Raw genomic sequence first — 22,810 nt, forward strand, 5'->3', positions numbered from 1 at the left:
TATTGTCTGCGTTTGGTGGCTGAATGTATATGGGCTGGATACTCAGGTGGGCAGGCTCAGAATGACCATTCCTTCAGTCTCTGCTCCAAACTTTGTCTCCATATCCCCTCCTATGAATATTTTTGTTCCCCTTTTTAAGGAGGACTGAATAATCTGCACTTTGGTCATACTACTTCTTGAGCTTCATGTTGTCTATGAATTGTATCTTGGGCAATTTGAGCTTTGGGGCTGATATCAACTTATAACTGAGTGCATAACATGTATGTTTTTTTATGATTGGGTTACCTCACTCAGGATGGTATTTTCTAATTCCATACACTTGCCTTTGAGTTTCATGAAGTCATTGTTTTTGAAAGCTGAGTGGTACTCCATTGTGTAGATGTACTACATTTTCCATATCCATTCCTCTGTTGAAGGGCATCTGGGTTCTTTCCAGCTTCTGGCTATTATAAATAAGGCTGCTATGAATATAGAGGAGCATGTATCTTTGTTATATGTTGGGGCATCTTTTGGGTATATGCCCAAGAGAGGTATAGCTGGGTCCTCAGAGAGTTTAATGTCCAATTTTCTGAGGAACCTCCAGACGGATTTCCAGAATGGTTGTAACAATTTGCAGTCCCACCAGCAGTGGAGGAGTGTTCCTTTTTCTCCATATCCTGGCCAGCATCTGCTGTCACCTGAGTTTTTGATCTTAGCCATTCTGACTGGTGTGAGGTCGAATGTCAGGTTGTTTTGATTTGCATTTCCCTTATGACTAAAGATGTTGAACATTTTTAGGTACTTCCTTATTCGACATTCTTAGCTATGAGTTTTTGTTTAGCTCTGGAACCCCATTTTTTAATAGGGTTATTTGTCTCTCTGCAGTCTAACTTCATGGGTTCTTTGTATATTTTCGATATAAGCCCTCTATCAGTTGTAGGATTGGTAAAGATCTTTTCCCCAATCTGTTGGTTGCCATTTTGTCCTAACAACAGTGTCCTTTGCCTTACAGAAGCTTTGCAATTTCATGAGGGCCCATTTGTCGATTCTTGATCTAAGAGCATAAGCCATTAGTGTTCTGTTAAGGAAGTTTTCTCCAGTGCCCATGTGTTCAAAATTCTTCCCCACTTTTTCTTCTATTAGTTTGAGTGTATCTGGTTTGATGTGGAGGTCCTTGATCCACTTGGACTTAAGCTTGGTACAGAGTGGTGGAATGGATCAATCTGCATTCTTCTACATGCTGACCTCCAGTTGAACCATCACCATTTGTTGAAAATGCTATCTTTTTTCCATTGGATGGTTTTAGTTCCTTTGTCAAAGATCAAATGATCATTCTTGTGTGGGTTCATTTCTGGGTCTTCAGTTCTGTTCCACTGATCTATCTGCCTTTCTCTGTACCAATACCATATAGTTTTTATGACTGTTGCTCTGTAATACTGCTTGAAGTCCGGGAAAGTAATTCCCCTGGAAGTTCTTTAATTGTTGAGTATAGTTTTTGCTGTCCTGGTTTTTTGTTATTCAAAATGAATTTGCATATTGCTCTTTCTATCACTATAAAAATTGAGTAGGACGTTTGATGGAGACTGCATTGAATCTGTAGGTTGCTTTTGGCAAAATGGCCGTTTTTATTATATTAATCCTGCCTGTTCATGAGCATGGGAGATCTTTCCATCTTCTGAGATCTTCCTCAATTTCTTTCTTCAGAGACTTGAAGTTATTGTCATGCAGATCTTTCACTTGCTTGGTTAAAGTCACACCAAGATATGTTATATTATTTGGGACTATTATGAAGGATCTCATTTCCCAAATTTCTTTCTCAGCTTGTTTATCCTTTGAGTAGAGGAAGGCTACTGATTTGTTTGAGTTAATTTTGTACCCTGACACTTTGCTGAAGTTGTTCATCAGGTTAATTAGTTCTCTGATGAAACTTTTGGGGTCCCTTATGTACACTACCATATCATCTGCAAATAGTGATATTTTGACTTCTTCCCTTCGAATTTGTAGCCCTTTGAACTCTTTTCATTGTCTGATTGATCTGGCTTGGGTTTCAAGTACTTTATTGAATAAGTAGGGAGAGAGTGGGCAGCCTTGTCTAGTCCCTGCTTTTTGTGGGATTGCTTAAAGTTTCCCTCCATTTAGTTTGATGCTAGCTATTGCTTTGCTGTATATGCCTTTTATTATGTTTAGGTATGGGCCTTGAATTCCTGATCTTTCCAGGACTTTTATCAGGAAGGGGTGTTGAATTTTGTTAAATGCTTTCTTAGCATCTAATGAAATGACCATGTGGTTTTTAATCTTTGAGTTTGTTCATATAGTGGATTAGGTTAATGGATTTCCATATATTAAACCACCCCTGCATCCCTGGGATGAAGCCTACTTGATCATGCTCGATGATCATTTTGATATGTTCTTGGATTCGGTTTGCAAGAATTTAATTGTGTATTTTTGCATCGATATTCACAAGGGAAATTGGTCTGAAATTCTCTTTCTTTGTTGGGTCTATTTGTGGTTTAGGTGTAAGAGTAATTGTGGCTTCATAGAAGAAATTTGGCAGTCCTCTGTCTGGTTCTATATTGTGGAATATTTTGGACAGTATTGGTATGAGGTCTTCTATGAAGATCTGATAGAATTCAGGATTAAATCCGTTTGGTCCTGGGCTCTATTTTGTTGGAAGACTTTTAATAACAGCTTCTATTTCTTTAGGAGTTTTGGGGTTCTTTAGATGGTTTATTTGTTCCTGATTTAACTTTCGTACCTGATATCTGTCTAGAAAATCATCCATTTCCTCCACATTTTCAAGTTTTGTTGAATATAGGCTTTTGTAGTAGGATCTGATGATTTTTTGAATTTCCTCACATTGTACTGGCCCATTTTCATTTCTGATTTTGTTAATCTGGATGCATGCTCTGGGTCCTCTTGTTAGTCTGGATAAGGGTTTATCTATCTTGTTGATTTTCTTAAAGAACCACCTCCTGCTTTTTTTGATTCTTTGTATAGTCTTTTTATTTCTACTTAGTTGATTTCAGCCCTGAGTTTGATTATTTCCTGCTTTCTACTACTCTTGGGTGTATTTGTTTTTTTTGTTCTAGAACTTTTAGTTGTGCTGTCAAGCTGCTGATATATCCTGTCTCCCAGTTGTTTTTGTTTTGTTTTGTTTTGCAGGCACTCAGAGCTATGAGTTTTCCTCTTAGCACTGCTTTCATTGTGTCCCATAAGGTTGGGTATGTTGTATCTTCATTTTCATTAAATTCTAAGAAGTCTTTAATTTCTTTCTTTATTTCTTCCTCGACCAAGTTGTCACTGAGTAGATCATTTTTCAACGTCCATGTATATGTGGGCTTTCTCTCATTATTGTTTTTATTGAAGACCAGCCTCATTCTGTGGTGATCTGATAGTATGCATGGGATTATGTCCATCTTCCTGTATCTGTTGAGGCCTGTTTTGTGACTGATTATATGATCAATTTTGGAGAAGGTACCATGAGGTGCTGAGAAGATATCCTTTTTGTTTTAGGATTGAATGTTGTATAAATATCTGTTAAATCCATTTGTTTCATAACTTCTGTTATTTTCTCTGTGTCGCAGTTTAATTTCTGTTTCCATGATCTGTCCATTGATAAGAGTGGGGTGTTGAAATCTCCTACTGTTATTGTGTGAGGAGCAATATGTGCTTTGAGCGTTAGTAAAGTTTCTTTAATGAACTTAGGTGCCCTTGCATTTGAAGCATTGTTGTTTAGGATTGAGAGTTCCTTTTGGTGGATTTTTCCTATAACGAATATGAAGTTTCCTTCCTTATCTTTTTTGATGACTTTTTGTTTAAAATCAATTTTATTTTAAATTAGAATGGCAGCTCCAGCTTGTTTCTTCAGACCATTTGCTTGGAAGGTTGTTTTCCAGCCTTTGTCTCCAGGTAATGTCTGTCTTTGTCTCTGAGGTGTGTTTCCTGTACGCCTGGGTCCTCTTTCGTATTCAGTGTGGTAGTCTATGTCTTTTTATTGGGGAATTGATTTGGTTGATATTGAGAGTTTTTTTTTTTTTTATTAACTTGAGTATTTTTATATACATTTCGAGTGTTATTCCTTTCCGGTTTCCAGGCAAACATCCCTCCCCTCCACTTCTTTTATGTGTATTCCTCCCCATCCTCCCCCTTGCCGCCCCTCCCCACAACAATCTAGTTCACTGGGGGTTCAGTCTTAGCAGGACCCAGGGCTTCCCCTTACACTGGTGCTCTTACTAGGATATTCATTGCTACCTATGAGTTCAGAGTCCAGGGTCAGTCCATGTATAGTCTTTAGGTAGTGGCTTAGTCCCTGGAAGCTCTGGTTGCTTGGCATTGTTGTACATATGGGGTCTCTAGCCCCTTCAAGCTCTTCCAGTTCTTTCTCTGATTCCTTCAACGGGGGTCCTATTCTCAAATCAGTGGTTTGCTGCTGGCATACGCCTCTGTGTTTGCTGTATTCTGGCTGTGTCTCTCAGGAGATCACGTTGATGGTTTTCCGTATATTAAACCATCCCTGCATGCCTGGGATGAAGCCTACTTGATCATGGTGGATGATTGTTTTGATGTGCTCTTGGATTCGGTTTGCCAGAATTTTGTTGAGTATTTTTGCGTCAATGTTCATAAGCGAAATTGGTCTGAAGTTCTCTTTCTTTGTTGGGTCTTTGTGTGGTTTAGGTATAAGAGTAATTGTGGCTTCATAGAAGGAATTCGGTAGTGCTCCATCTGTTTCAATTTTGTGGAATAGTTTGGATAATATTGGTATGAGGTCTTCTATGAAGGTCTGATAGAATTCTGCACTAAACCAGTCTGGACCTGGGCTCTTTTTGGTTGGGAGACCTTTAATGATTGCTTCTATTTCCTCAGGAGTTATGGGGTTGTTTAGCTGGTTTATCCATTCCTGATTTAACTTCAGTACCTGGTATCTGTCTAGGAAATTGTCCATTTCCTGCAGATTTTCAAGTTTTGTTGAATATAGGCTTTTTATAGTAAGATCTGATGATTTTTTGAATTTCCTCTGAATCTGTAGTTATGTCTCCTTTTCATTTCTGATTTTGTTAATTTGGACACACTCTCTGTGTCCTCTCGTTAGTGTGGCTAAGGGTTTATCTATCTTGTTGATTTTCTCAAAGAACCAACTTTTGGTTCTGTTGATTCTTCGTATGGTCCTTTTTGTTTCTACTTGGTTGATTTCAGCTCTGAGTTTGATTATTTCCTGCCTTCTACTCCTCCTGGGTGTATTTGCTTCTTTTTGTTCTAGAGATTTTAGGTGTGCTGTCAAGCTGCTGACATATGCTCTTTCCTGTTTCTTTCTGCAGGCACTCAGCGCTATGAGTTTTCCTCTTAGCACAGCTTTCATTGTGTCCCATAAGTTTGGGTATGTTGTATCTTCATTTTCATTAAATTCTAAAAAGTCTTTAATTTCTTTCTTTATTTCTTCCTTGACCAGGTTATCATTGAGTAGAGCACTGTTCAATTTCCACGTATATGTGGGCATTCTTCCCTTATTGATATTGAAGACCAGTTTTAGGCCGTGGTGGTCCGATAGCACGCATGGGATTATTTCTATCTTTCTGTACCTGTCGAGGCCCGTTTTTTGACCAATTATATGGTCAATTTTGGAGAAAGTACCATGAGGAGCTGAGAAGAAGGTATATCCTTTTGCTTTAGGATAGAATGTTCTGTAAATATCTGTTAAGTCCATTTGGCTCATGACATCCGTTAATCTGTCTATGTCTCTGTTTAATTTCTGTTTCTGTGGTCTGTCCATTGATGAGAGTGGGTGTTGAAGTCTCCTACTATTATTGTGTGAGGTGCAATGTGTTTTGAGCTTTTAGTAAGGTTTCTTTTTACGTATGTAGGTGCCCTTGTATTTGGGGCATAGATATTTAGGATTGAGAGTTCATCTTGGTGGATTTTTCCTTGATGAATATGAAGTGTCCTTCCTTATCTTTTTGATGAATTTTAGTTGAAATTGATTTTATTTGATATTAGAATGGCTACTCCAGCTTGCTTCTTCTGACCATTTGCTTGAAAGTTGTTTTCCAGCCTTTCACTCTGAGGTAGTGTCTGTCTTTTCTCTGAGGTGTGTTTCCTGTAGGCAGAGAATGCAGGGTCCTCGCTATGTGTATCCAGTTTGTTAATCTATGTCTTTTTTTATTGGGGAGTTGAGGCCATTGATGTTGAGAGATATTAAGAATAGTGATTATTGCTTCCTGTTATATTCATATTTGGATGAGGTTATGTTTTGTGCTTTTCTTCTTTTGTTTTGTTGCCAAGACGATTAGTTTCTTGTTTTTCTAGGGTATAGCTTTGCCTCCTTATGTTGGGCTTTACCATTTATTATCCTTTGTAGTGCTGGATTTGTAGAAAGATATTGTGTAAATTTGGTTTTGTCATGGAATATCTTGGTTTCTCCATCTATGTTAATTGAGAGTTTTGCAGGATACAGTAACCTGGGCTGGCATTTGTGTTCTTTAGGGTCTGTATGACATCTGTCCAGGATCTTCTGGCTTTCATAGTTTCTGCTTAAAAGTCTGGTGTAATTCTGATAGGTCTGCCTTTTATATGTTACTTGACCTTTTTTCCCTTACTGCTTTTTAATATTCTTTTCTTTATTTTGTGCGTTTGGTGTTTTGACTATTATGTGACGGGAGGTGTTTTTTCTGGTCCAATCTATTTGGAGTTCTGTAGGCTTTTGTATGCCTATGGGTATCTCTTTTTTTAGGTTAGGAAGTTTTTTCTATGATTTTGTTGAAGATATTTACTGGTCCTTTGAGCTGGGAGTCTTCACTCTTTCTATACCTATTATCCTTAGGTTTGATCTTCCATTGAGTCCTGGATTTCCTGTATGTTTTGGACCAGTAGTTTTTTCCGCTTACATTATCTTTGACAGTTGAGTCAATGATTTCTATGGAATCTTCTGCTCCTGAGATTCTCTTCCATCTCTTGTATTCTGTTGGTGAAGCTTGTATCTACAGCTCCTTGTCTCTTCTTTTTGGTTTTCTATATCCAGGGTTGTTTCCATGTGTTCTTTCTTGATTGCTTCTATTTCCATTTTTAATTCCTTCAACTGTTTGATTGTGTTTTCCTGAATTTTTTCAGGGATTTTTGTGATTCCTCTCTATGGGCTTCTACTTGTTTATTTATGATTTCCTGAATTTTTCAGGGATTTTTGTGACCTCTCTATGGGCTTCTACTTGTTTAATTATGATTTCCTGGAATTCTTTCAGGATTTTTTGATTCCTCTCTGTAGGCTTTACTTGTTCTCTAAGGAGTTCTTCACGCCTTTTCTTGAAGTCCTCCAGCATCATGATCAAATATGATTTTGAAACTAGATCTTGCTTTTCTGGTGTGTTTGGATATTCCCTGTTTGCTTTGGTGGGAGAATTGGGCTCTGATGATGGCAGGTAGTCTTGGTTTCTGTTGCTTGGGTTCCTTTGCTTGCCTCTCGCCATCAGATTATCTCTAGTGTTACTTTGTTCTGCTATTTCTGACCGTGGCTAGACTGTCCTATAGGCCTGTGTGTCAGGAGTGCTGTAGACCTGTTTTCCTGTTTTCTTTCAGCCAGTTATGGGGACTGAGTGTTCTGCTTTCGGGCGTGTAGTTTTTCCTATCTACAGGTCTTCAGCTGTTCCTGTGGGCCTGTATTTGGTGTTCACCAGGCAGGTCTCTTGCAGCAGAAAAGTTGGTCTTACTTGTGGTCCTGAGGCTCAAGTTTGTTCGTGGGTGCTGCCTTTACGACCTCTCTCTGCAAGTGGCAGCAACCAGGAAGATCTGCGCCTGCTTTTTCCGGGAGCCTCCATGCACCAGGGTTCCAGATGGCGCTTGGTGTTTTCCTCTGGCGTCTGAGATGTGTGCAGAGTGCAGTCTCTTCCGGTTTCCCAGGCGTGTCTGCCTCTGTAGGTTTAGCTTCCTCCCACGGGATTTGGGGTGCAGAGAACTGTTTATCCGGGTCTGTTCCTTCAGGTTCCGTGGTGTCTCAGGCACCCAGGGGTCCTGCCAGCTCCTGGGCCCTCCCCACGGGAACCCAGAGGTCTTATACAGAGAGCTTTCCTTTGGGCCAGGGATGTGGGCAGGTGGTATGTCAGTGTTGGTGGTCTCTTCCGCCTGCAGCCTCAGGAATAGGATCCCCCACGGGGTTTGGGAGCAGAGAGCTTCGATCCCAAGGCCCTCCATTTGAGAGATTTTAAGAATAGTAATTATCACTTCCTGTTATTTTCATTGTTAGAGGTGGAATTATATTTGTGTCTCTCTCTTTTGGTTTTTTTACAAGGAGATTATATTCTTGATTTTTGTATGTCATATTTTCTCTCCTTGTGTTGGAGTTTTCCATCTATTGTCCTTTGTAGGGCTTGATTTATAGAAAGATATTGTATAAATATGGTTGCATCATGGAATATCTTGTTTTCTCCATCTATGTTAATTGAGAGTTTTGCTGGATAAAGTAGCCTGGGCTGGCAATTTTGTTCTCTTAGCGTCAGTATGACATCTGTTCAGGATCTTCTGTCTTTTCATAGTCTCTGGTGAGAAGTCTGGTGTAATTCTTATAGGTGTGCCTGTATATGTCACTTGACTTTTTTCCCTTACTGCTTTTAATATTCTTTCCTTGTTTTGTGCATTTCTGGTCCAACCTATTTGGAGTTCTGTAGGCTTCTTGTATGTTTATGGGCATCACTTTCTTTAGGTTATGGAAGTTTTCTTCTATAATTTAGTTGAATATATTTAATGGCCCTTTAAGTTGAGAGTCTTCACTGTCTTCTATACCTATTATCCTTATGTTTGATCTTCTCATTCTGTCATGGATCTCTTAGATGTTTTGGGCTAGGATCTTTATTATTTATTATCTTTGACGGTTGTGTCGATGTTTTCTATGGTATCTTCTGCCCCTGATTTTCTCTCTTCTATCCCTTGTATTCTGTTGGTGATGCTGCTATCTATGACTTCTGGTCTCTTCCTTAGGTTTTCTATCTCCAGGGTTTTCTCCTTTTGTACTTTCTTTACTGTTTCTATTTCTATGTTTAAATTCTGGACTGTTTTGTTCAACTTCTTCACCAGTTTGGTTGTGTTTTCCTGTAATTTTTTCAGGGATTTTTGTGTTTCCTCTTTAAGGGCTTCTACTTGTTTACTTGTGTTGTCCTGCATTTCTTTAAGGGAGTTCTTTATGTCTTTCTTAATGTCCTCTATAATTATAAAATGAGATTTTAAATCTAAATCTTTCTATTCCGGTGTGTTTGGATATCCAGTATTTTCTTTGGTGGGAGAACTGGGCTCTGATGATGCCAACTAGTCTTGGTTTCTGTTGCTTATGATCTTGTGCTTGCCTCTCGCCATTGGGTTGTCTCTGGTCTTAGCTTGTCTTGCTATTTCTGACAGTCGCTTGACCCTCCTGTAGGCCTCTGTGTCAGCACTCCTGTAGAACTATTTTCCTGTTTTCTTTCAGCCCTTTCTGGTAACAGGTGCTGTGCTCTCAGGTGTGTTGGGGCTTCTGGTTACTGTCTTTCAGCTCTTGGTGCAGGCAGGAATTGAATGGGTCCTGCCCTGACTACTTTTTTGGTCCTTGTACCCAGGGGGCACAGCTCATACTAGGCAATTCCTCTGCATCAGGAAGGTGGACAGAAGGTAGTCTTCTCTGATTTCTCAGAAGTATTTGCACTTGTGAGGGTCCAGCTCTCTCCCCCACAGGATTTGGGTGCAGGTAGCCTTTTCACCGGTTAATTTCAGTTCAATTCTGGGCACAGACCAGAAACGCAGGTACTGTCAGATGACTGTTCCATATTCTTGTGTCCAGAGGCACTATTCAGTTTTCTCTTCGACCAGGGAGGTCATCAGGTGTTGGCAGAAGTGGCAGTCTGTCCTGTGGCCTCAGGATGTTCTGCATGTGTGGGTGTTCAGCTCCCTTCCCCACAGGCATACATTTGGTTTTTAACTTCTGTTAGTTTCACTGTGTCTTTGTTCAGTTTCTGTTTCTATGATCTGTCCATTGCAGAGAGTGGGGTGTTGAAGTCCCCTACTAGTACTGTGTGAGGTGCAATGTATACTTTGAGCTTTTTTTTTCCATTTTTAAAATTAGCTTTATTCCCAAATATAAAATACAGTTTACAATTATTATGTGCATCATATTAACTCAAGGGAAGTAACAATTAGTATTTTAGAAAAAAAGGAGCATAAAGTGTAAATGTACCTAATTCTGGAACCCATGTTCTGAAATACTAACACTTCATTCAGTTACCTCAAACAAACAAGCAAATAAAATAGCCCGTTGGTTACTGAATACCACTACGACAAAAGAGCACACAAGTGGAGCTTATACCCACCACAAAAACAAACAAACAACAATAGAAAAACCAAACAACAACAACAAAAACCCTTCTAATTCATTTGTGGGTTCAGAAGTCCAAAATGATTCTCAGCATGCTGAACTCAAAATTCCGCCAAGTTGATCTCCATCTGGAAGTTGCAAGAGAATATTGTGTTTCCTTGCCACCTCTTTCAACAGCCAACACAAGAAACAATCTATCAACTGTTCCCCACGTTACATTTCTTTCCAGTATCCAGGGATGCTTGTGAATGCATGAGACTCAGGTGAATAATGAAGTAAGCATTCTTTACTTCAAGTCAGCTGGCCAGCATATTTAACTTTAACCCCTACTTTAATATCCCCTGGATTGACAATTCTGAGGGTTAGCAATTGATGCCTCTAAGTATCTGTTTGCCGACTGAGGAAAATACAGGTGTTTCTTTTCACTGAAGCACGAGAGAATTGTGGTTTTGAGATGCCAAGATGTTTGCCCACCTGTTCATAGCTGCTAAGTGGAAAAGTGGTGATGTCTCTGTCTATGCTGATCAACCTCTTCTGCATGGTCAAGGTTCTTTGGCAGGGGTGATAGTTTATTCAAATGGAAATATTTGAGGTTTTAATGAGAGGTTTGTCTAACACATGAAGCATCCATCTACAGAGAAGTTCTAACCATCACCTGAGACTTGAAACAGGATCGACTGCGACCTTGAAAGGAGATGGCAAAAGCAAAGATCTAGAATTGAAATGTGCAAGCCTGGGACAACCCTACAGAGAGGGGCTAGTGGATCATGGCTCTGCCGCCACTTTTCTCCTTCCCTCTGAACACCCACATTCAACAGTTTGGCAGAAACAGTTTAACACATTCAAATTTGGCAGTTTGGCAGTTTCTGACTGCTTAATGAGTCCACACAGGCCAGCAGTGGAGGGCAGAAGCAAGCAGCCAAAGAGGGGATCTGGAAGACACCACAGGACAACAAGAATCCCTGGCTTATCAATTTGATGTTTTGCATTAATGGCCATTTATTTCTTGTTTTCACTAAAAAGTTTGGTTTTGGAATTAAATTTTATAAGCAATTATAACTGAAGTGTTTAAAAGTCGACATTCTCCCTCACTCAACCCCTGCACAAAAATGCACCTACCTGACTATTCTTACTGATTTGGCTCTAAGATTCAGGGTCTTATACTCACTGATAATGACTGCTATTTATTTATTTTTTTCATCTTTATTAACTTGGGTGTTTCTTACTTACATTTCGATTGTTACTCCCTTTCCGGGTTTCTGGCCCAACATCCCCCTAGCCCCTCTCCCTTACTTTGAGCTTTAATAAGGTTTCTTTTATGAATATAGATGCCCTTGCATTTGGAGCACAAATATTCAGGATTGAGAGTTCATCTTGGTGGATTTTTCCTTTGATGAATATGAAGTGTACTTCCTTATCTTTTTTGATAACTTTGGGTTGAAATTAGATTTTATTTGATAATAGAATAACTAGTCCCAGTTGTTTCTTGGATCATTTGCTTGTAAATTTTTTCCAGGCTTTTATTCTTAGGTAGTGTCTGTCTTTGTCACTGAGGTATGTTTCCTGCATGCAGCAAAATGCTCGATACCATTTATGTATCCAGTCAGTTAGTCTACGTCATTTTATTGGGGAATTTAGTTCATGATGTTAAAGGATATTAAGGAAAAGTTATTGTTGCTACCTGTTATTTTTGTTGTTACAGGTGGAATTATGTTTGTGTGGCTATCTTCTTTTGTGTTTGTTGAAAGAAGATTACTTTCTTGCTTTTTCTATGGTGTAGTTTCCCTCCTTGTGTTAGAGTTTTCCTTGTATTAAAAATATGAAACGCTTCATGAATTTGTGTATCATTGTCATATATGTGCCATGCTAATCTTCTCTGTGTTGTTTCAATTTTAGCATATGTGCTGCTGAAGTAAGTATCAATTTGTTTTTGTTCTGTTTTTATAGGAGGGAAAGTACTTTGTTAACGTTTTCAAGGTGTTTGCCTTCATTTTTTAGTATAGTAAAAGTGATTGTAGGTACAAAATTTCCAGCAATCACCCCAAGACTAGTCAAGAAGAACCTCCAGTAAAGGCAGATAGCTCTGTTGGCTTGACATGACTGCAGACAGCCACACACCTATGACGTTATAAAGTTTAAAGCCATCAGAGGGTTACCTATCAAAACCAAGTGTTCCGTCTTTTATAGTATTCGAAAAGGGTAGAAAATGCTTTCTCTCTGTGGTCAGTCTCTAGAAGACCTAGTGAATCATACTTATTTTATCAAATCTATACAGGCTAAAAGGAGAACAAGGTCTTTGTGTTTAGCATTTTATGAGTAGACTCGACAGCAAACTCCCTGTCCAACATGTCAGAGGAAAAATGTCTTTTGTTTATATGTTATATTGGTAAATTTTCACATACTACCTAAGCTCACAGAGAAGCTGAGTCTGGAATGCAATTTGTTCCTCCCACTCCAGACTCAGCCCTGTTTTCAAAATGGCCTCCAAAGCCCTCTTTCCTGATTCAGTCTGGTCCTCAGACTCTATGACAGAAAGAAAAAGGGAACAAAAGTCATTGTTCCCTTTAAAAACAGCTATTGATTGTGAATGCACTGAAATCACTGAACAAGGTAGAAACAGTTTCTTGGGAACAAACTGCTGGACTATCTCCTGGGAATAAAGAGCAGTAGCTCAGTTGGGAGCAGGTTTATGTAATACTCTGCAGTGTAGAGGTTTTCCTGAAAGCTGTCAGGCTAATCAGAAGTTAGAGATACTTGCTGGAGGCAATTGACCATTATGGGAAGAACAGTGAGATAGCAATTGGTCTTAGTCTCTGTTCTAGAGCTATGAAGAGGCTCCATGACCAAGGCAGGTCCTATACAAAAAGCATTATTTGGGGATTTCCTTACAGTTTCTGAAGCTTAGTCCTTTATCATTGTGGTGGGAACATAGCAACATGAATGGCTCTTGGACAGTAGCTTAAAACTGTATCCTGGTATGCAGGAGAAGTGGAAGGGGGCATGGGGCAGAGACTAAGACTGAGCCTGGCATTGTCTTTGAAACCTTGAAACCCACCTCTAGTGACATACTTCCTGAAACAAGGCCACACCTCCTAATAGTGACACTCTTAATAAAATGGACACTGTTAATACTATTCAAATCTATGACCCCCACAGGGACCATTCTTATTCAAATCATTATCCACGCAGCTTTAAAAAAATTTTTTTCCAGATAAGTGGGAGCTTAAATATCACATGGTTTCTGAGAAATTCTGGTTTTACATTTTTGCTTACCGGTAAGGTTGAGACTCAAGCTGCAATCTTAGGACTTAGCAGCACTGTCATTTTGAGGCCTACTTTTTGACCGAATATTCTAGCCTTTTGTTGATTATAAAAGGTGACATCAATCTTTCTCTGGATAGTTTTGGTGAGTAGGGGTGTTGAGAAGAAAGAAAGAACAAAGTTTAGGGCCTGTAGGCTGTGGATAGCATCTAGCGAGGGGCTCATAGAAAGGGGACCTACTGCTTGTCCCAGCAGTAACTGTCCTTAGCTTGGCAGAGGCAGACTTGGTAGCTGTTGTGGCTGGGAGCACAGAGCATTCTTCTACAGGAGAATTAAGCTGAGGCTTTGTAGTTTAACACCTTCTCCATGGCTTCCCATGACAGATCTTGAAGAAAGAGAGACAGTCCATAGTTCTAAACAGTTTATTGGTTGTTCATGGCAGAAAATGAATGCATAACGCAACATACCCACTTCTCAGGGTGAACCTGAGATTAAATACCCTTTTCAGGGAGGAATGTCTGGGAAGGGAAGCTTATTGACTAAGCCCTCTGGGTCTCTAGGTACATTAGGAGCATAGAGAACTCTGTTTTGGGCCTCTGTGACCATAGAACACATTTCTTTTATGTGAGGAGCATGGCACATGTTCTAGTCCAAGAGTCTGGCAGAGAGCAGGAGTCTCCCCAAGTCTCAGGTGTGTGCCTGAGTGTCTGGGTCTCAATCTGCTCTTCCTTACCAAAAATTCCTGGTGTGTTTTTATGTCCCACACTAAAGAGACAGGGAGTAATCATTATTATATGAAGTGTGAATATTAATGGGCCAAGGACAGGAAGGAGCCAGGGACCCAAGGGAGATAGAAATGAGATCCTGGTGTCAGGACCTGATTCCAGTGGCTGAAGTTTGTAGGCTAGTTTGTGAAGTTTTTGTTTGTTTGTTTGTTTGTTTTTGTTTTTTATTATTCTTTTTTCAACTTTTGACTGACTTGTTTACGTACTTGTTTCTTCAATGAGAAAGAAACAAATTTTCAGGTAAATAAGTCAAGGGCCCTCTGATTCTGTAGGATTGCTGAGGCTAGAGAGGTGATGTACTTTTGTAGCAGTTGAAAAGTAGTTGACACCTGGATAGTGTCTGCCCATTAGATGGAGTTCTGTTGGGATAAATATGAACTGTGTCTCAAGCCCCTAGTTGGTGGTAGTTACAGACTTAACTCCAATCAAGAAAGGGAAGAGCCACACAGCTCTTTTTGTGTCCTATGAGTAGCCTCAAGGAGTGTGTACACCCTTCTGCTGTGTAGAGGGTGAGCTGAGGAAGTTCAACGTTAAGAAACAGGGGCCATGAGTGGATTTAGTTATGGAATGGTTGAGTTTAAAGTGACACTAGAAAAGGGTCCCCTCTAGGGCTAGTAAAGATTATATGATTGTGATAATAGCATGGGTAGATAAAGGGCAAGGTGATAAACAAATTACAGGTGGGTGTTCTTTTAAAAACTAAATCCAAGCTGTTTTATTTTAACCAAATGAAGACTATTTGCTTTTGTGAAAGCCTGATAGCTCAGAGAGGCCAAGAAAGCACCAGCTGACTTTCCCACTCCTCCAATGTCCCAGAAGAAAAAAAAGCTCCTTTTTCTTCTCCAAGGTGTCTTAAATACCCTTCCCCTCAATGTTCCTCCTTTCTGTTATGTTTCCTTCCTGTAGGCTGGTTACTTGTTCTGCACCTTGACCTAGGATTGACTTTATTTAGCTCTTGGATTAAAGGTGTGTGCTATGGTTTAGGCATACCGCAGGTTATTGCTTATAGCAAATAGATAGCTGTAGGATCAAAGGCTGAGCCATATCACAATTAGAAATAGTTTTCTTACAGTCCACAATTTTGGGGCTCACAATGTGATCAAATACCTTCCAACAGGTAGGGATGAAGGGGAAGAAATAGCCTTAGAGCTATAGGGTATAGCCCTTAAGGCTACATTTATAAGGGGGAATGCTACCACCAGGGATTGTTGTAAGGGAGCTCAAAGGACTCACCAGTTAGAGATCTGGTAAAATTCCTGTAATAGTTGGAAGAGTCCAATGATTCATTTAGAATAGTCATCTAGGAAGTGGAAATAAAGAAGAGATCTTTAAGTTTAGAAGCTCTGAATGTAGGTTAATAGCTGATTCTTCAATAGCCTTGATTATAACACTGGTAGGGGTGTGTGGTACCTGTTCTACAATATGAAAATTTTAACTTTTCCTCTTGGGTCAGGGTCTACTTGTGTATCCATATAGGCATGGATTTCAATGCCCTCAATGTATTTGTTATCTCAGGGATTTCTGATGGTGAAGGTGACTTACCAGCCACCAATATCCTTTAACTATTTGAGGAAGTTGCTGTAGTCAGGTCTTGAATAATGCTATTAATAACTTTTTAAGGCATCCCCTGTAGTCAGAAGTTTTTTTCTTATGGTAAGGCTTTATCTGGTTGTGCATGAAGCATAGGTGTTTGTAGTCAGACCCTCCCTCTTCTTCCTAGAAGGTACTCTGTCAACTGAACAGGCAGCATGGATATTAAAAAGTAAGGTGGGTATTGTGAGCAATCTTGTGAAGTTAAGGATTTTGGGGAGATCTTTCCCTTGGGCAAATACCTGGAACTTCTAGCACGTCATGCCAACTTAATAGTTCTGAAGACAAAGAAGACCTCAGTAGGACTGGGGAAGAAAGAGCCCATGTTAGGTGTCTTCAAGGATGGGGGCAGGTGAGAATTAAAGTCTTAGTGGTCCTGTTTACCCAATGGGAGCACTTCTCAAATGAGTGATCTAGAGCTCATTTTAGTTGTGATAGATGGATCTAAGTTGTGACTCCCTGAAGTATGGTTGTCATTGATCTGATGAGCATGACCTGGTGTGGGTCCATGCAGCATGGATTGAGGTTTTCAAACAAACTCAATCTCCTTGAAAAAATGGTTTGGGTGCTAGGCTCAGTGGAAGGCTGTGGGAGGACATGATCAGCATGGTCCAGGAGAAGTTGTCTTAAGTTGTCTTGCTTGTGATTGGGCAGTGGGAGGTGTTTTAGTTAGGGTTTCCACTGCTGTGAAGAGACATCATGACCAAGGCAACTTTTATAAAGGTCAACATTTAATTGGGGCTGGCTTATCGTTTCAGAGATTCAGTCTACTATCATCATGGTGGGAAGGATGTCAGTGCCCAGGAAGACAAGGTGCTGGAGAAGGAACTGAGAGTTTACATATTGATTGGAAGGCAACCAGGAGACTGTCCTCTGTAGACAGCTTAGAGAAAGGTATTTTCCTAACTGAGTAGAGTCTAGGCATAGGACTTCATAGCTCATCCCCACAGTGATGTATACCTTCCAAAAAGGCCACACCTCCAACAAGACCATGCCTCCTACTCTTGCCACTTTCCATGAGCCAAGCATATTCAAACCACCATGGGAGACCTCTCCTTTTCTGAAGAGAAAGTCAAGAAGAGTGGAAAGAATTGGGAGGAGGGAGAAAAAAACTGCAGACTGATATAAAGTAAATAAATAAATTAATTATTTTTTTAAAAAAGAGAAAAAAGTCATAACAAAAAGAGAAGAGTGTCTTGAACTCCCAAGAGACATTTTATAAAAGCTGAAACAATGTTCTGATATCAGGTTCCTCCTAGGTGAAGACAAGTAAGTTATTTTCAAGTATATCCTTTATATGTGGGTGTAAAAGGGTCATTTTTAAGGTCTAGAGTGATAAAGTGGGAAGTTGAAGAAGATCTCTGAGAAACCAGAGTATAAGAGTAAGCACTGACAGACACACACACACACACACACACACACACACACACACACACACACACACACACACAAAGAGTAAGCACCACCTAATGGATAGGAATTATCCAATAATGCCTGTTGCATTAATTATCCTGAGATCCTGGACCAAGCCATAAGAGCCATCAGGTTTTAGAATGGGCAGGATTGGGGTGTTATAGGGAAAGTGATTGGCCTTGAAAATACCTTTGATAAAAGGACATTGTATAATAGGTTTTAGGACTTATGTTCTAAGATGATAAAGTATTGATAACAACACAGTTAAGAAGTAGGGTCCCAGAGTAACATCTTAATGAGGTAATGATGGTGGGACACTAAAGTAGAGGGTGTGTCCTGTACTTTTGGGTCAATGAAGGAATCTGGAAGACAACAAGATAAAGTTTTAGAATAATCCTTTGTCAAAGGAAGTTCTTCAGAGAAAAGTCCTGAAGGAATTTGATGAAAAAAAAAAAGGAGAAGTTTAATTAAGATATCTCTACCCAGAAAGAGGGAAGGGCAGCTGGATTTAATGAAAAAAGTAATGAGTGATAAGGTGGCCCCAGAGGGGAAAGAAAAGCAGGTAGTAACCATGGACTGGTGAGGATATGGGCCCTTGGACAAACTCTTGATTCAAAAGGCATTCAAGAAGTTCAAAGTTAATTAAGGTTAATTAAGTAGGTGTGCCCAACCAAATTATGACACTCAAAAGGGGATAGGGAAATGTGTGGTATACTGATATGACTTTGTAGAAAGGAAAAGGTGAACAGGCAGCTCTGAGAAAAGCATACTTACCCCAGCCATCAAAGAGAGGCAAGTAGGCTGGTAGAGAGGAAGAAGCAGTTGAAGGTATGGACTCTGTATCTAGAGACAAATACGGTAGATGGCAGAAGCCAGGAGATGCAAATGACCCTCACCACAGAAAGGATGAATAGGCATGTTAGTTCAGTTAAAAGAATGTAATAAGGGGTTGGGGATTTAGCTCAGTGGTAGAGCGCTTGCCTAGCAAGCGCAAGGCCCTGGGTTCAGTCCTCAGCTCTGAAAAAAAAAGAAAAAAGAAAAAAAAAAAGGATGTAACAAGCCAGGTGTCCCTCTAGCTTTTGCCATCAAATGTATGTGTGTTTATCAAAATCACCAGACAAGACTACTCCATGGGTAGCAAGAGGTTATTGGGAACAAACTTCTGGGCGTGTCATGGGAGCAGAGAGTAGCAGGTAAGTGGAAGAGGCAGGCATATTTTATAAACTAGTCAACAGGATGGGGTTTGAGCTGACACAAGCTGTCCAGGTTAATTGCAAACTAGATGCACTTTAATAGTTTTTCTTTTGAATGTTTGTTTGTTTGTTTTGATAAGTGGAATGTCTCAATTATGTAGTTTCTGAGAAATGGCTTTAGGTTTCTGTTTCCTGGGAAGAACTGGCATCAGTAGTACACTGGCCACCATCTTAATATACTGTCACTAGCACTGCCATTTTGGGGCCTGTTTTGTTACCTAATAGTGGATAAACAATTTCCAGCAAACATTGCTATTACTTATCTTGAAAAATACCTTATAGTAAAAACAACTAATGGAATACTCTATCACAACAACAACAACAACAACAACAACAACAACAACAAAAGGTAACTAAAACAGACTAATAAAAATGCATACTGGGTACCAAAAATTATTTAACTATTTTGTGAGTTAACCAACAGGGAACATCAAAAAGAGAAATAAAAGACAGTTAATAGTCAATCTATAGAAAGAAAAGCGAGGACTTTCTGCCTAGAAGTCTTTCAATCAGTAACTCCAATGTAATGGTTTCAACAGGGCTTCATTATCTGCTTTCTGGGAAGGTAAGCAGATTTGATAATATTTTGCTTTTTATCTGCTGTTTTCTTTCTATCTGCTATTGGTACCTATTCAAAACCAAAAGCATGGTAATGGTAGATCATTCTCAAGTTTGTACAAAAAAAAGTTTTTGACTATCTTATGTTTTCTGTAGGATTCACCTAGGAATCCACAGAACCCCTGTAGTTTAACACAATATAGTAGTAGTTTGAATGAGAATGGTTCCTACAGGTTCACATATTTGAATGCTTAGTCATCAGGGAGTGAAAACTCTTTGAAAGAATTAGAAAGATTAGGAGGTGTGGCCAACTAGGTTCTTAGGGGCTATAGGACAGACAGCTCTTGAAGTATTCTATAACTTGACAAGTCACCTCTTTTCTTGCTTAGGGAGTCCATGGAGACCCCAATCAGTGGATTCTATCCAGTATCCAGCTTAGAATGAGATGGTTTAACACATGGGAAAAATTTCCCCAAAGTTTTCAGGCAAAGCCACTGTCAAGCAAGACTTGACTTAGCCTCACCCAGATCGAACAACTGGTTATATGGAGACTAGAGGAGCCAGAAGTTCCTCTTAAGCCCAGGTAACCCCTGATGATTAGATGCTCAACTTTCCCTGACAGGACAAAGTTACACACACACACACACACACACACACACACACACACACACACACACACACTAAAATGATATGTTGATTTTAACAATTCAAGTGATCACATTCTTTCAGAAATTAGACTTAAATTTAGCTGTACAAGATTTTTTGGAACTATTTGACACTACTGATTTCCTTCTTGATATAAAAATTGCTGCCCAGATATGAGCCTTCAGGCTTCAGTTCAACTTAACTGTAATGCCTATCTGTAGTGAAGTGGCATGGGTTCTCTATTGTTTTAGCCTAAAAACCCTGAGCCTTCTTTTTTGCACTGATTAGCTAATTACATCAGATTGTGAAGTTGAGCTCCCATAAATAGGATGAAAATCAGTCATGAACTATTTCAGGGATAACAGATAGGAGCTATGTTTGCCTCAGTGTACTTCAGCTAATTTGGGTCTTTGGCACACCCATTTTACAAAAAAGAAATTGCATCTCTCGTGTGACTTTCACTTTGTGTGTCCCTTTGTACTTCAGCAAAGTAGTATACTGATTGTCAGGACTAAGTAAAAGAGCAGCTATCTATCTGCAAAGGAGTTCCCTTCTGTGAGGAATATTGGGTTGACAGTCTCAAAACAATGATTGGGTCTTGAAATGGGAGTAAGAGTATGAGAAAGTGTTCAGAGAATCATGATGTAACCTGAAAAAGGAAGGTGAGGCTTCCCTTTAAAGCCTGGAGAAAGCTTCATTAAGAGATGATTGTGGCTTCATTAAGAGTGGAAAGGAAAGAGAGAAGTGGAAAGGAGAGGGACAGACAGAGAGAGGGAGAATGGAGATAGAGAAACAGACACACACACACACACACACACAGAGAGAGACAGACAGACAGACAGACAGACAGACAGACACACAGAGGCAGAGAAGAATAGTGCTTCTATCACAATGATGGTGAAAGAAGTTCAAATAACCTCTTCAGAGAGCAACCTTCATCTTCATATTAGAGCTTTTAGAAGTCTCTCCAAGGAGTCAAACCAATTCCTAGAACAAACGGAAGTTGTGACTTTTTATAACATTTTAGGGATAGTAGAAGTTTCATATTATGGTATCAGTTCAATATAGCATACATGACAACTAGCAGGAGTCAGATATCATACTTTTGAGAGTTGCCAATTCATATCACAGGCTGACTCTTAATTCTCTGTCTCAGAGAGAGCTGCAGGTAGGCCTGGTCTGATTCAGGCTATGGGATCATACTTAAAAGTGCAGGTCTAAAGGTACAGAACTGTGTTTGAACACTGATGATGCCAGGAACCATTGGAAAGAAAGGAGACAAACTGTAGTAAAAGCTTATCCATTCATGTTAAACAGCACAAGGATTGCAAAATGTGAAGGTGAAATGGTGAAAGCCATGACAAATGTAGTTGGAGCCAAGAAATATGTGTCCAATTGGACAGAAGCTCAGCAATCTGAAATTGTTAACGTGTATTCAGCAAACTGTATGTCAGAAGCCAGGGTCACAGGCAAAAAACAGAGGAAAATATCTCTTGTTGGGATAATGAAGACTACAAGAATGATTGAATTTTTGTAAAGGGAGGGGAAGGTAATGAAATATATTATGGTGCCTTGAATAAGAATGTCCCTCATAGGCTTAGATATTTGAATACTTGGTCTCCATTTGTGGGGGATATCTTAGGATTTTTATTACTGTGATGAGACCATGAGCATTGCATAAAGAAAAACATTTAATTAAGACTGGCTTAAAGATTCAGAGGTTTTGTCCATTATCACCATGGCAGGAAACACGGCAGCATGAAGGCAAATGTGGTGATGGGAAAAGAGCTCAAGTTCTACATATCGATCCTCAGACAGCAAGGAGACTTTGTGCTACACTGGGCATAGCTTGACCATATGAGACTTCAAAGTCCACCCCACAGTGACACACTTCCTCCAGCAAGGCCACCCCTACTCCAACAAGGCCACACCTCCTAGTACTGGCACTCCCTATAGGCCAAGCATTCAAACTATTGAGGCCATTTTTTATTCAAACCACCACAGAGTAGTTCAGCAGTAGGGGTAGGCTTCAATTTGAAAAGCCTTATGCTACTTGAAGTTCATGATTTGTGCTAGTAGTTTAAGATGGGAGCTTGCAGCTCCCTATTCCTTGCTGCCATGTCTCCTTACCATGATGGACTTTTCATTTTAGTAGACATAAGCTAAAATAAACTCTTTCTTCTACAAGTGCCATGCTCAAGGTATTTTACAGCAAGAGAAAAGTAACTAATACAGATACCAAAGATTCCAAAGAAATTGATTTCAAAACAGAGTAATTTTCATTTAGTTTTCAATAACAAGTATCCATTTTGATTTGGTTACACAGGAATTATATGCTCATTTCAGATCACTTGGGAAATAAAGAAAAAGTTTAAATTTACATAAGCAAAACTCATGTAGAAATTTGAAATCGAGAGATTACATAACAACTGCTAAAATTTGGAGCATTTCCTTGAGGAATATATAAGTACGTATAAACAAGCACACACATTAAGTCATTTAGAAAATCATGAGTACCACATTTTACAGAATCCATTTCTTTTGTGCATTCATTTATTTCAAGGGACAATGCAGTGATACTTTTCTAAGCCAAATCTTCTTATAAGTCTCAGGTGTTTGAACTTTCAGTTGTTGACAGAAAAGAAGGGGAATATGGATTATCAATTTTAGAGGGAGACTTTGGCTTAAAAGCAAAATAGGTTTGTTAATAAAAAACTAATATGTAACTTACTAACTTCATATATTTGAGAAAGAATAACACATTTTAGAAATCTATAATTTAAGATTTGAAATGCAAACATAGCAATGAGATTATATTATGGTTGTTGAGTTTCAAAACCAAGAATGACTAACCAAGCCTTCCTAAGATTTTTGTTAAATCTAGCTACACTTGTCAAAAATGTATTCTAAGTTGCTTGAAAATCACTACAATCTGCCCCTATATAATAATAATTGGCCAGTTTCTGAGCAGAAGAAGGAACATAGAGATGGGTAGTAATGCTACCCTG

At 39.4% G+C, this 22,810-nt stretch overlaps 1 non-coding gene across 1 annotated transcript; it reads right to left on the bottom strand.

The window, feature by feature from the left end:
• Nucleotides 1-12,110: 12,110 nt before the first annotated feature.
• Nucleotides 12,111-12,213, bottom strand: LOC116889429. Its single transcript, XR_004386393.1, has one exon. It is a non-coding gene; the product is annotated as a U6 spliceosomal RNA (small nuclear RNA).
• Between the last annotated feature and the right edge of the window lie 10,597 nt (nt 12,214-22,810).

Source organism: Rattus rattus, chromosome X (genome assembly GCF_011064425.1).
Source record: "Rattus rattus isolate New Zealand chromosome X, Rrattus_CSIRO_v1, whole genome shotgun sequence".
Classification (NCBI taxonomy): Eukaryota; Metazoa; Chordata; class Mammalia; order Rodentia; family Muridae; genus Rattus; species Rattus rattus.